Raw genomic sequence first — 12,282 nt, 5'->3', positions numbered from 1 at the left:
TCCTAACTCCCCCTCTGCCCCTTTTTCCTTCCGAGTACATATACTACCATGTTCGATTATGACCCCGTTGACAGGCAAATGTTTTCCCACATATTTCCGCGAAACTCGCAGAAGCCAGAGGGATTCCTTTGCGGGCGAAAATGGCATGCAGAGAGAGAAATATACAATGTTGATGGTTTTCCATCTTTAAATATGTCAAAATAATTTTGAAATGATGTTTATTTATTCTGTTTTTAAGCAAGTTAAAGGCGAAAGTCAAACTTACATTTTTGTTGGCGGCTCTTAAAATATCCGTCGGTCGGATTTGCCTCTTCATTGTTTCAAGTTTTTTTTTACAAATTCTTAAAAAATTCTACATACATTTTTATAAATAATTATTTATTTATTTTGGTATTTATTAATATATAAAGAATTTCATAAAATTTCTCTCTCTGCACGTAACAACAATTATTGGGCTGAGGCCATAATTCGGGTGGCGCTGAATATTCGTTTTGATTCCCCTTTTTCATTAGCTTTTCACGGCTAGAAGGAAAAACGACTTTCCAATTAAACGCGCTTTTCGCAGTTCGGGGAAATTTCGATTGCGTATTTCTGGCATTGTCCAGGCAGATGCCCAATTCTGTTGGTTTAATGATTGCTTCATGCCGGGCCAAAAATCGTTTTATTTCGCTTCAAAACAGTTTCGATTTATTTTAGTTTATGGGCCATATTAGCTGTTTTCATTGCCAATGGCAGAGCCGTTAATGTCTTCACATTTAAACGGATTTAAATGGACGCTTTCGAAGGCGGAAGGACAGGATGGAAGGGAAAACTGACGGAATGGTGACTGCTTAACTTATGCTCCGCATTTCCATCATATTTTATATTCATATACATACATTTCCTCGCGACCCATCAGAGCGTTAGTCAATTTCCATAATTAAAAGTGTCAAGCAATTTGCTCCACGTCCGGAAAAAGGAGCAGAGAGGAAGAGCGAGGCAACATCCGTGACATGGGAAAACGGAGCAGACGGTTGCCAGCAGGCTGGCGGGCGACATGTCCTGCAATTTGCTTCTGATTCAATTATTTTTGCCCATTCATTTCATCATCCCCCAGCTACCCCTTTGCAGCCTCAACTCGACTCAACTCTCACCTGGCGCCCACGTGCATAATTTGATTTTGCAGCACAAAGTAAACAAATTGGGGGGCAAAAAGTGCATCAGACGCCAGGGCGTATGCTGAATGTATCTCGTTTTATTAAAGTTTTCTCCTTTTTGTTCAACTCAACTTCAAACTACACACTTGGCCAAATCTCCTGGCTCGTATAGACAATTTGTCGGGCTGCTACTACTATTTAGCTGATGTTTTTATCTGCGCCCCTGCCGCTGTTCGTTGTCCGTCTAATTTGCGATAAACTGACACAAGATTGCAGCTACTTTATTCAAATTATGTGATAAGCCGCAGCGTCGCACAGCCAGCAAAGCAAACAAAATGGCAAAAATAGCATGAAGCTCGCAACAGAAATGTGACACAGCACCCAAGTATCCCAAATATCCGAGTGCCCACACCCAGTCTTGTTTTTTATTATTTCATTTTTTGTTGTTCTTACTGTGTGTTGCTGCACGCAAATCAGTGAGGCAAGCATTTTGCCCAGGGGCGTGGCGTTCGCATTGAAGTCTGCCCGCCCGCTTTTCCTCCTCCTCCGGTTTCCCAACCCAGTTTTCCTCGCCCGCGGTGAGATACGCGATACGCAAAGAAGATACGCGGCACAGCTCACAACACTAGGCAACAAAGTTTACCATAACAATGCCTGTGCTTACAATGAGAAATTACTTTAAAATTTGTTGTTAAGCCAAGTTCAGGCATACACAATATTAGCCAAGTTCTATGGCCTTGAATTTCCATTGAAAAAAGCTACGTATATATATTGTTATATATTCTCTTTCGTCTTCTATGAAAAGTCAAGGTCATTGAACATTTTTTAAAGAATTTTTGGCATTTGATAGAGAAATTATATTATTTGAAAATCTTATAAAGATTTCTTAATAAGAATATATACCTAGTCTATATCATTTAAGTTTTACTATCTCTATGTTAACCAGTGTAATGGCCGCAACGAAAAAGAGCCATTCGGTTCTCTGTAAATTTCATTCATGTCAGTTTTTGTTTGCCCAGCGCTGATTAGAGGAGCAGCGAGGCAAACGAAACGCTTGCTGATAATTCGCCAAATACTACATATATATATAGATATGGCAATGACTACTAACGAGCATTTAATGGCAGCGACTTATCGCCCAGCCCAAGTGCGGCGGCTAATCGAAGTTCGACTTTACTATTGAACAGATTCAGGCAGCCAGGCACATTACGCATACGTACTGTGAGTGGTGTGCTAATGAACTTCCTACAAACTTGATTAAAACACCAACATTCCCCATTCGGCCGGGGCTCTTTAGGGGTTTCGAGCCGAAATAATTTCAATTTCACACATTGAACAACACACAAATTATTTGAGCAACAAACTTTGATGTCAAAGTTTTGCACTATTCGCAATGTTTAACATGTGTTCCACGGGACACAGAACGTAATGGCAGGGGCATATATATAGTTTATATATACTTTACGAACAGTTGTGGCTATAATAATAGCTCCTTCAACTGAGAGATATGATATAAACTAAAACATCGAAAAGATTACCCTTTTTAAACTCCAATAAAGCTAAGAAAGAATCTACTTGGTAATTTCTATATTGAGAAAGGTTTTAAGCAACATTGCTGCTATTTTTCGATCCCCAACTGTAGCACACATATGTTACCTATATATACATATATAATTTGGCATTGTTTGCGGTGGTGCAAAGGAGAAAAGTTTTCCTTGCATTCTGCAGACGACTCCATTAGAATGAAAAATGCGCTCAGACGACCGAAACTTCCACATCGCTGGGATATTAAGATAAATTTATTGCAGAGCAAATTGTGGGACTCAGAGGCAAACTTCACAAGACACAATCACCGCTTCAGGAGTTTTGGCCAAGAAAGCACTGCATAAACAAAGCCAGTTTTGCCACTATTTTGTTGGCCAAGTTGAGTGGCTTGATTAAATGTAAATTCGTTGAATTAAGCATTTAATGTGTGACTTAAAGCACTTATTAGTTTAGTTTAATTTCTGATGAAAAAGCGATTGAATGAGAAGAGGAAAATATTTACGAGGACAAACATTAGGTGTTTACTCAGCCTTATCTGATGTTTGCCGTTAAGATTTCCTCACAACTTCCGCTGACTTTTTGTTTGCTAATTTCTTTTGCAGCATGCACTAAACTCGAGTAGCAGCCAGCCCATCTCCCGTCTCTTTCCGGCACGCTACCCTGTCGCCGTCCCTTTCTATTGAAGAGCCACGGAAAAAGCAGCAGCAGAAAGGTATGTAAACACGTATAAATAGTCAAATAATTCGCTTCTTTGGGGCTCATCAAAATGTAAACAGTCCCCCAATCCCCAGAGAACATAACTCTCGTATCTCGTAGCTGTACACAGTGAGAAAATGCCCCTTGAAATAGCTATTTATTTAACAACTTTCAAATGTCCGAAATGGATTTCCTAAGAAATAAACTTACAAATATTATGCAAAGATAAACTCTTTGAGAACGAAAAGGTTCTTAGATCAAAGCTCATAAGCTGTTCTTTCAGTTTAACTGTATCTAAATATGTATCCGTATCTGTATCTGTTTCTGTTGCTGTCTGGGACATGGCTGTTAACCCTTGTTTGGCCCCAAAGGTTATGCCAAACATAAATTATTTGAGCGCGTGTTCAACAGAATGTTGAATAAATAAGAGTGCGGCCTGTTTGCGCTGTCATAAAATGCAAAAGGCGCCCGTCGAGAGCCGTGTAAATAATTTAATTTAATTTTGTTGCCACTTCTATCAACTATCAGCATAATGATGAATGTGGAGCTACTTTTACGGCGCATAAAACACTAATAGGAAAGCCATTACAAAAAAAGGCGATAAAAGTTGCACAAATTATGGTCGTAAAACAATTTATCAAAATATCTGACATTAACTACCCCGCGCTAGCATACACACACTCACAAGCGAACAGTCATCACATGTCAATCATTTAAGGACATGCTCATTAGGCGTGGCCCACACACACACACTCACAGATATGCCATTTTTAGTGCGATAATTATCCGACCCTTGGCATATTGAAAAGCGGAAATAGAAATAGAAATATTTGTAGAAATAGAAATAGAAATGGAAATGGCAGCGGAAATGACACGGCGGCCATTGTTGGAGCTCCGGATGTTAATGAGATGCAAATAAGGCTCATGTGCGAAAACGATTTGACCGACTTGGCATTTGCCTTTGCCCATTTGCCATCTACCATTTAGCATTTACCATTTACCATTTGCATATGTCCCAGATGCGGATATGCGACTATGCGAGTAAGGACTCCAGCTCGGACCAGGACCAGTCCAAAACCAGACCCAGGACCTTTGGCATACGAGTATTTGCGCATTACGGCCACAAATACAGCGGCATTGGCGAACACAAAGTGACGGCAATATGTGATAATGGCGTCTGACAGGCCCGACAAGTATGTGTGAGTGACTGAGTGCGTGAGTGTGTGTTTGCTGGGGACAGGAGTGGGTGTCCTTTGTGAGGCAAGTGCTGTGGGAGTCCTCGCAAATGGGCGGCCCACAAGGACGCTTCTAATCCAAAGTCCGATTCGGGATGTGCCATTCAGGGTTAACGTGCTGTAAAAAATCGTCCTGCAATCGGGAGTATGTGAGCCAAAATGGCCACACGACGTAGTATCCTTACGAAATTTAGGACAATTGCGTGTCAGCAGAACATATCCTTATGTCAAAAAAGTGAAGAATTCTATTCAAGTAATATTTTTATCTTAACTCCAAATTATACTGAGAAGTGCTAGCCTTGCATTACAGATTTCATACAGTAAACGATTACTTAAGTGGTTAACTTGACTTGCAAACTTAAGTTCAGATTTTCATGGCTGCAACTGTGTCTGTAATAATAAGCAACATTTTTACAAAGAGTAACATTCAATCCCATGTATGTTAACATCTAATTAAACAAATATATAAATCATTCATGGAGAATATCATAAAACTCGTATCTAATTTGAAATGCAAATCCATGTTAAACATTTATAGAAACCACGTAGACTTTTATTTGCTTTCCATGGGTGATTTTCTTGATCCATGTCAGATATCGGTTCTCCGGAAGCATCCGCATCCACCCACAGTTGTCATTCGCATTTAGCCTGTCAAATGTGCCAGTCAACGTTGCCTTCGTCTTTGCATTTGGTTTTCTTTTTTTTTCTCATTCAGTCAGATTGCCTTTGTCTCTTCGAACGCGTGGCACTCCAATTAAGCGACAAAGTGCCTTCAATATTTTGTCATGTCTTTGATTTATTCGAGTTGCGAGTGCTTGAAATTTGTTACATGTGTCAGGCATTCCATCTCAATATTGGCCAACTGTCGCCAGTGGCAACCCGAGGATGATACACCCAGCCAGCCTACTTTTGAGTGAGGAGAGCCTGATGACGATGACGAAGCCAATAATGATGACTATCATCATGATGATGATGATGACGTATGGTGGGTGCATTGTTCAATAGCCGAGAACCCTTAATTGACACACATGAATGACGACTGCCTGAGCGCACTGGACGTATTTTTTCAGCTTGCCAAAAATTGTTGAGGTGAAGCACAATCAATTTTTCATCTATCTCTGGCTCTGACCAAAACAAATACACACACTGGCCACGTTGAATGTCAATAAACCGCACAGATACCCATACACACACACTGACAATAGTATCTGTGAGTTAAACAATAACAGGGCAGAGACAAATCCGTTACTCGCAACGCCATCGACGTCAACATTTCAATGGCCATTTTCGCTGCGGTCGAAAGGGGCTCGCTCTGACGTCAGAGGCCGACCGGGTGGTGAGTGCTATATGCTGTTCGCAGTACGCTGAACGCTGTACGCTGCACTGAGAAAATAAATAAAAAGCTTATGATTTATAATGTTAGATTTGCAAAATGATTTATATAAGAAGTTATCTTGAAACCTTTACATTTGCTTAATTAAAACTTTAATATATATTAAAAATATATAATATTTCTTAGCCCACTGTTTCGTTTTTTCCGTTTTTGTTTACAGTTTTATTACTTTCCTGGTTTATATTCTTCGCATTAATTTGTTTATTGTAAACTTTCAGTTTGATGTTTGTAATAAAAGAGATTTAGTAATTCCCCTTATTAGTTTCGATATACAAAAAGTATAATATAACAGGTTAAATACGTTAATACTTTTCTAATAATTACTTTATTTTAACCGCTCTCCCTCTACAACAACTCTCTCTCTCCTTAACCGCTCTTGCTAAGCGCCAATCTGTAATTCCTTTTTTCCTTATCCCCGCTCCTCCGTCAGCGAGACAGATGTATGTACACGCATTCGATCTCTTATGCTAATGCATATGAAAGAAAGAGATAACCATATAAAGCTTACAGTTTACTTGGGCTATTCCATTTGTTAAATAGTGGGTCCCGTAATCTTATGCTATATTGAGTACAGAGCTTCTTATAAGTTTATGTCCAACCACAATAATTACGGTAATTTGACCAATAGTTAGCAAACCAACCGCAGTTTCTTTTACTTCATTCTCATTTGAAAATATTTTTATATCATAAATATAAAAGAAATTTCTCTCACTGTACTCACTCCGTTACGAGATACCACACAGATTTATATTCCATATCCATGTGCGTTTGTAATTTGGGGCAGCCAAAAAGCGTTTGCTATTTTAGGTTGTGTGCTGTAAGTGCGGCATTGCTGCAGGCCAAAGCGAGTCCGAATCGATTTGGCCACTGGCCCAGGAAATACTGCTATTTCTCATCTGTCACGCTGACCGGAGGGGCGTGGCCCGGCTTAAATATCTCTCGGAAGAGTCCAAAAACAAGAAACCCAAAAAAAAAAGAAAACATGAAAGGAATCCAGCGAGATTCCGCTTTAAGGAGTCCAGCAGCACTCAGCCACTTGATTTCTTGGGTTTTCCTGCACTTTGGCCCGTTTTTGTTGATAGAAATTTTCCACTTTAGTTCATCAAATATTTAACCGTAGGGGAATGGAGCCATCCGTGGCATCCGTGTAAACATCCACGAGTTCGGGAAGCGGCTAAAACCGCAACCAAAACAAACTCAAACAAGGCGAGCAAATCTGGAAATCTTTCTAATTGTGGCAATTCAATCAAATCGCTTTCCCTTCTTCCTGGCGAGGCTCTTGTTTTGTTTTCCGCTAGGATTTCCGTGTTTCATGATTGGCTCATTGCCGTTTTGCCAATAGTGCTGATCAAATTAAATATTTTATTATTAGCAAATATAAATATTAAATATTAAAAGAAAAATCAAGGAATTGTACTTTCTTTTTAAAAGTTTCTCTGGTACTTTCCGGTTAAGTATTCTTAAGTTTTTCAAATCTTTAGGGTTTAGGGCTTAGTGTCTTGAGTTTGAGTAAATAAATATTAATTAACTGGCTTGCAATATGTTTAAAGTAGATAGCAAAGAATACCAATTTTAAGACATACATAAAGAGATACATAAATGATTTAATATTAATGAATTCTACATTTTTTTCATTCGCATGCTCGTAAGAAATAACAGAGTTAGAACATTGGATCTACCAAGAAATTCTTAACCGAACTTAAAGAAAATTATTTAGATAAATCGAAAACTGTCATCCCTGTTAGCCAAGTTTCCTCCGTATTTCCTCGTTACTAAGCTGCCAACCAGCACAGGTTGGTCAAGTTGGCCAGGTGCTGCAAATGTGTAAGGTCAGCCATAAGATCATGGCGTATTTTTATATGTGCCGAAAGACACGAGCGTCGCTCCATTCAGGCATCGATTTGTTTGTTTGCCTGTCTATTTTTATAGATCGCCGGCATGCACGGCCATGCTCCTCCGCTCTCCAGCACGCTTCTGTTTATCGAAGACAAAACAGTTTTTATTGTTCAAGAAACTATATGCGGCGGGCGGCAGCACATGAAAATGAACATGAACGGAGGAACACACCTCCCAATCTTACAACGCCATCGGGGAGGGCAGACGAGGTGTGGCGTCATCAATTTCCATTGAAGGCTGTCCGGCCGTCGATCAAAGTGAAAAGTCAGAGGGCGCCCTAGCCGGAGGGAAATCTTTCCAGAAACAGGGGCGGAAATTTATTTTAGCACATCTAAGACACTGAGGAAAAAACTATATTTAAACGTGGAAAACAATTAATTATGTGTTGATTTCTAAATAAGATAAAAGTTAAGTAAACAGAGAAAACTAAACTATAAACTAGCTTCATATTCGTTTTGGATTATTTTATTAAGATTTCTTTTCTTATGCTTTATTTTTCTTTATATTTAAGTTTATTATTATTCATAGAACATCAAATCACTGAAAAGAAATGCTTAGTTAAAACGTTAAAATATTTAATTATGTAATGTTTTTAAATTTAAACAGAATTTAAAAGATTTTATTACTCATTTTCCATAAGTGATAATTGATAATATCTTTTTGAAAATGTTAAAGACTTTTCCCGCTAGCAAACTTTATGAGCAACATTAATTTTGCACACTGCTGAAGATGACATGGCCGAAAACTGGCTTGGGAATCAGGTGGCAAATGGGTTAAAGTATGGGGCAAGAAGGAGTTCAGTTATGGTGCCTACTTTTATGGTTTTGGCCCCCGCGGCGTTGTTGGGAATTTTCGCCTGGCTTCCTTTTTGGTCCGCCTGGCAGCCACATCCTCTTCGGCTGCTGCTCTTTATGGGAGACTTTGTTGCCGGAGTTATTTTTGGCATTAAACATTTTCAAGCATTAATTACGCATTCACGGCACGTACATGTCGGTCTTTTGGCGTAAATAAAATTAAAAGTTCACCCGAACACCCTCCTGCTCCCTCCTCCGTCTCCCCTTTTGTGCCACCATCACGCTGGCAATAAAACAAAGTAACATCAACTGTTTAGCCGGCCAATTAACAGCAATTAAATCGCGCAGAAATACAAAGAGCAAAATGTCTGCATCAGTCGGTTGGCCCAGTTTAATGCGAGATGGGAATGGTTGGTGGCGGGGGGAAAGCGGAAAACCATTTTTCATGACCATGCTGCTGGAAAACTGAAAGCAAACAATGGCCAATGGTGCGAAGGAATACCTTTTAAATCAACGTCAATGGAAGGTTGCATCAGCTAAAGGTTAGCACTTCGAGTTTTTAGAATGAATGAGATTTTCAATAATAATATTTACTTAGAAAGGAAAGAGTGTTAGTCTATGAGATACAATATATAGAAAAGTTTAACATTTTTTAATAGATAATAACTTAAGTTGCTTGCTTTTAAATAGTGACAAATGCTCATAGATAAACCATATATAAACGAAATCCTATATCCTTTGAAAACCATATCCTTTTTCCCCTACCATAAGACCGTCCATCCATCGATTACCAATTTATGTTGCCAGCATTTTATTTATTTTTCTTTGTCAAACCAATATTTCTATTTCCGATGGCTGCTCCTAATGCCACTTGCCTAGGGGCTATTGACATTTTTTATGGCTCGAGTGTTGGTCTAAAGCTTAGAGCCAAATCCACGCGCGAATCTCATTTATATTTAATTTTTTCATTTCCAACCGCTTCGGCGTAATACTTTGTGCACTTGATCCTCGTAAAAACAGGACGTGACATTACATGCCACGCTGACAATGGGTTCGCGACGTTGAGTGGAAACTGCATGGCATCGGATGCAGACAATAAATTTGATTCAATTGCTGTCACAAAAGCGCCCTCTCCCTGTGTATTGGATCTTGGTACACTCGGCTAGTCCCCTCCAGAAACAGTTGTCATCTTCCTTTGTTGCCATCGCCTCCAGTCGCGCGGCTGATTGTGCATGACCAGCATTTGATAAAGGAGCTGTAGGATGTGGATGTGGCTGTGGATGTAGCTGGAAACTATGGAACTATAGAGTCCTGGCTGCAAATACAGCCGTTCTGGTCTGTACTAAGGCGAAATAACAATGACAGAGAGCTTTTCGCTTTTTCCGTCGCCGTCTTTGTGGAACTCAGACCCCTCCCATTCTATCTTAGCCCTCCCTCCCCTACTGCTTCCCCTTCCTTTCTTCCGGTCCCTTTAGTTGACAAGCGGAAGTGTGCTGAAAAAAAGCAAAAAAAGGACGCGACCAGACGCCATGCTTAAAGCGCGCTTCCTGCGGTCCGTGACCAGTGTTGTCTGGTCGAGGGGATTAGGGAAAAGTTTTCATCTTTGAGTCTTAACATTGAAATTCAAATAGCATTAAGTAACGTTTATTAGTAGCTAATACAAACTATTAATAACATCACATCTTCTTCTTTAATGGCTTGATGAAGGTGGATTAACGGTCTTCCTCATAATATCTGGAAACTTACTAGATTATTAAACTTCACAATAAGACTTGACTTATTCTATGACAAAAAAGGGAAACAAGCATAAAACAATGTTAAAAATGATAAAAGGAAGGTTAAGATAGAAATCATCTGTATCTGACCCGGTACTGTATCTATATCTTTCCCTTGGACTGTATCTGCGACTGTTTCTGGCCAGCAGACATTCGTGGCCGACTCTGTCAAAGTCAGCGGAAACACAATTGCATTTCATTTTTTACAGCCGCGCCCTCGCATCTATCCATAGTTTTAATTGCTCCAGGGCTTCCCTTCCGCCATGCCACGCCAGGCCACGCCCACTGTGGCATTTCTGCGTTTTTATTCCCGTATTTTTTTTAGTGCAGCACATGTCCGGTTCCATTCCACCAACTGCAGTTCGATTCCGCGGGGCCTGCTGTGTGACAGTCGCTTCTGGAGGGAGGTCAGAAGGTACACAGAAAAACATTCCTTTACATAACTACTTTAACTGTTATGTATAAAAATCCAATAGATTTGTATAAACAAAACAGAAATTCTTTTTTATTTTTTAAATGCTGAAAATATTTCCCTTTTTTGGTGTACTTTTCCCCACTGACCATCGGTGTGGGCTTGCTAAACTGTCAGTTTACGGCGGAGTTTAAGCGTTTAGTGGGCGGGCATACCGCACACACACACATGAGGTATCGGATGCCACATGCAACACGGGCTTAAGCCCTGCAGCTCAGTTCGCACATTCCCCGAAAAGTATGCTAACACTTTTGTTTAGTACAGCCCGGAAACGCATGGATTACAACGCGAATATAACGTATGGCAGAAGCTCGATGATACGAGATCTAATTTAATATTTTAGTTGACATGTGAATTTTCTTATAATGCTTTGTTTTTGTGTTATCTTATTAGTCAACCAGCCTATACATAATCGAAATACGAGGATTGCCCCAACCGATAGAGAATCTGCACATAGATCTCCCTCAGTTTGTGGGGTTTGCATTAATTCTAAGTAAAAACCGATTTTTTATATCATTCACTACAAGCCTTTAACGCCATAACAAAACACAATGAATATTCGAGGGTCAGAGCTTGCGCCCATAAAAAACTGGTGATAACCCCTCCGATATGAAAGGCAAATTAGTTTTCTCTGGCATCGCAGTATCTCTGGCATGACAGTCGACCTTTTTAACCCCAGTTTGCCCTCAAAAGCGGAGGGGAATAAGTCCCTGAAATGCGAGTAATGTTATTGTTGCTGACAGGACTCAGAATCCAGCATACAGGATCCAGTATCCAGTATCCAGTATCCACTATCCAGATTGCCGCCGGCTGCTGTGCACCCAACTAAAATAAAACAGGAGCAAGTGAATTGTGTGCACTGCTTATTGACAATCTTGCAGTGTGTTTTTTCGCATTTCGCTGGCTGTTTGCATTATTGTCAGCCGAAAACAATGGGAGGGGGGCGGGGAGTGCCTGGTTTTCCACGGCCCACGCATCAGATAAACAATAATGTCAATTTCATAAAAGCAAACACTCGTTGTCATTCAAATTCAGCGAAGGCAAACATTTTCCGCACTCAACGCCCTGAATGCCAAAGGGAAGAGCAATCGATTGAAAATATATATATATTTCCCAATTCATGCATGGCTGCTGCTATATTGATGGATTTATTTCTGCCTATCAAATCAGGGACGTTAATTAAAGCGCGATTCCTTTTCCTTTTGGGTCCTGGCCCATATCCTTTTGCATAAATGCAAGCATTCAAAAGTTCAATTAAGTCGGAGTATTGCATTTTGCAGCGTTGCAGCTAAATAAATTATTCACGCCTGACATCAATTGGTTTACAATTATTTATTTAA

At 39.9% G+C, this 12,282-nt stretch overlaps 1 protein-coding gene across 3 annotated transcripts in view; it reads left to right on the top strand.

The window, feature by feature from the left end:
• The window catches only part of LOC108112804 (diacylglycerol kinase 1), a 45,379-nt gene that overhangs the window by 873 nt on the left and 32,224 nt on the right, over window positions 1-12,282 (top strand). For 2 of the 3 annotated variants that reach the window (XM_017223094.2, XM_017223093.2), the window contains exon 2: window positions 3,284-3,393. The gene's annotated coding sequence lies outside the window, so the exon portion shown is untranslated. Of the gene's footprint in view, window positions 1-3,283; window positions 3,394-12,282 lie in introns of those variants that run through there. The other variant, XM_017223095.2, reaches the window with a different exon arrangement.

Source organism: Drosophila eugracilis, unplaced genomic scaffold (assembly GCF_018153835.1).
Source record: "Drosophila eugracilis isolate 14026-0451.02 unplaced genomic scaffold, ASM1815383v1 contig_90, whole genome shotgun sequence".
Taxonomy (NCBI): domain Eukaryota; kingdom Metazoa; phylum Arthropoda; class Insecta; order Diptera; family Drosophilidae; genus Drosophila; species Drosophila eugracilis.
This window is presented reverse-complemented; position numbering and strand designations above follow the sequence as displayed.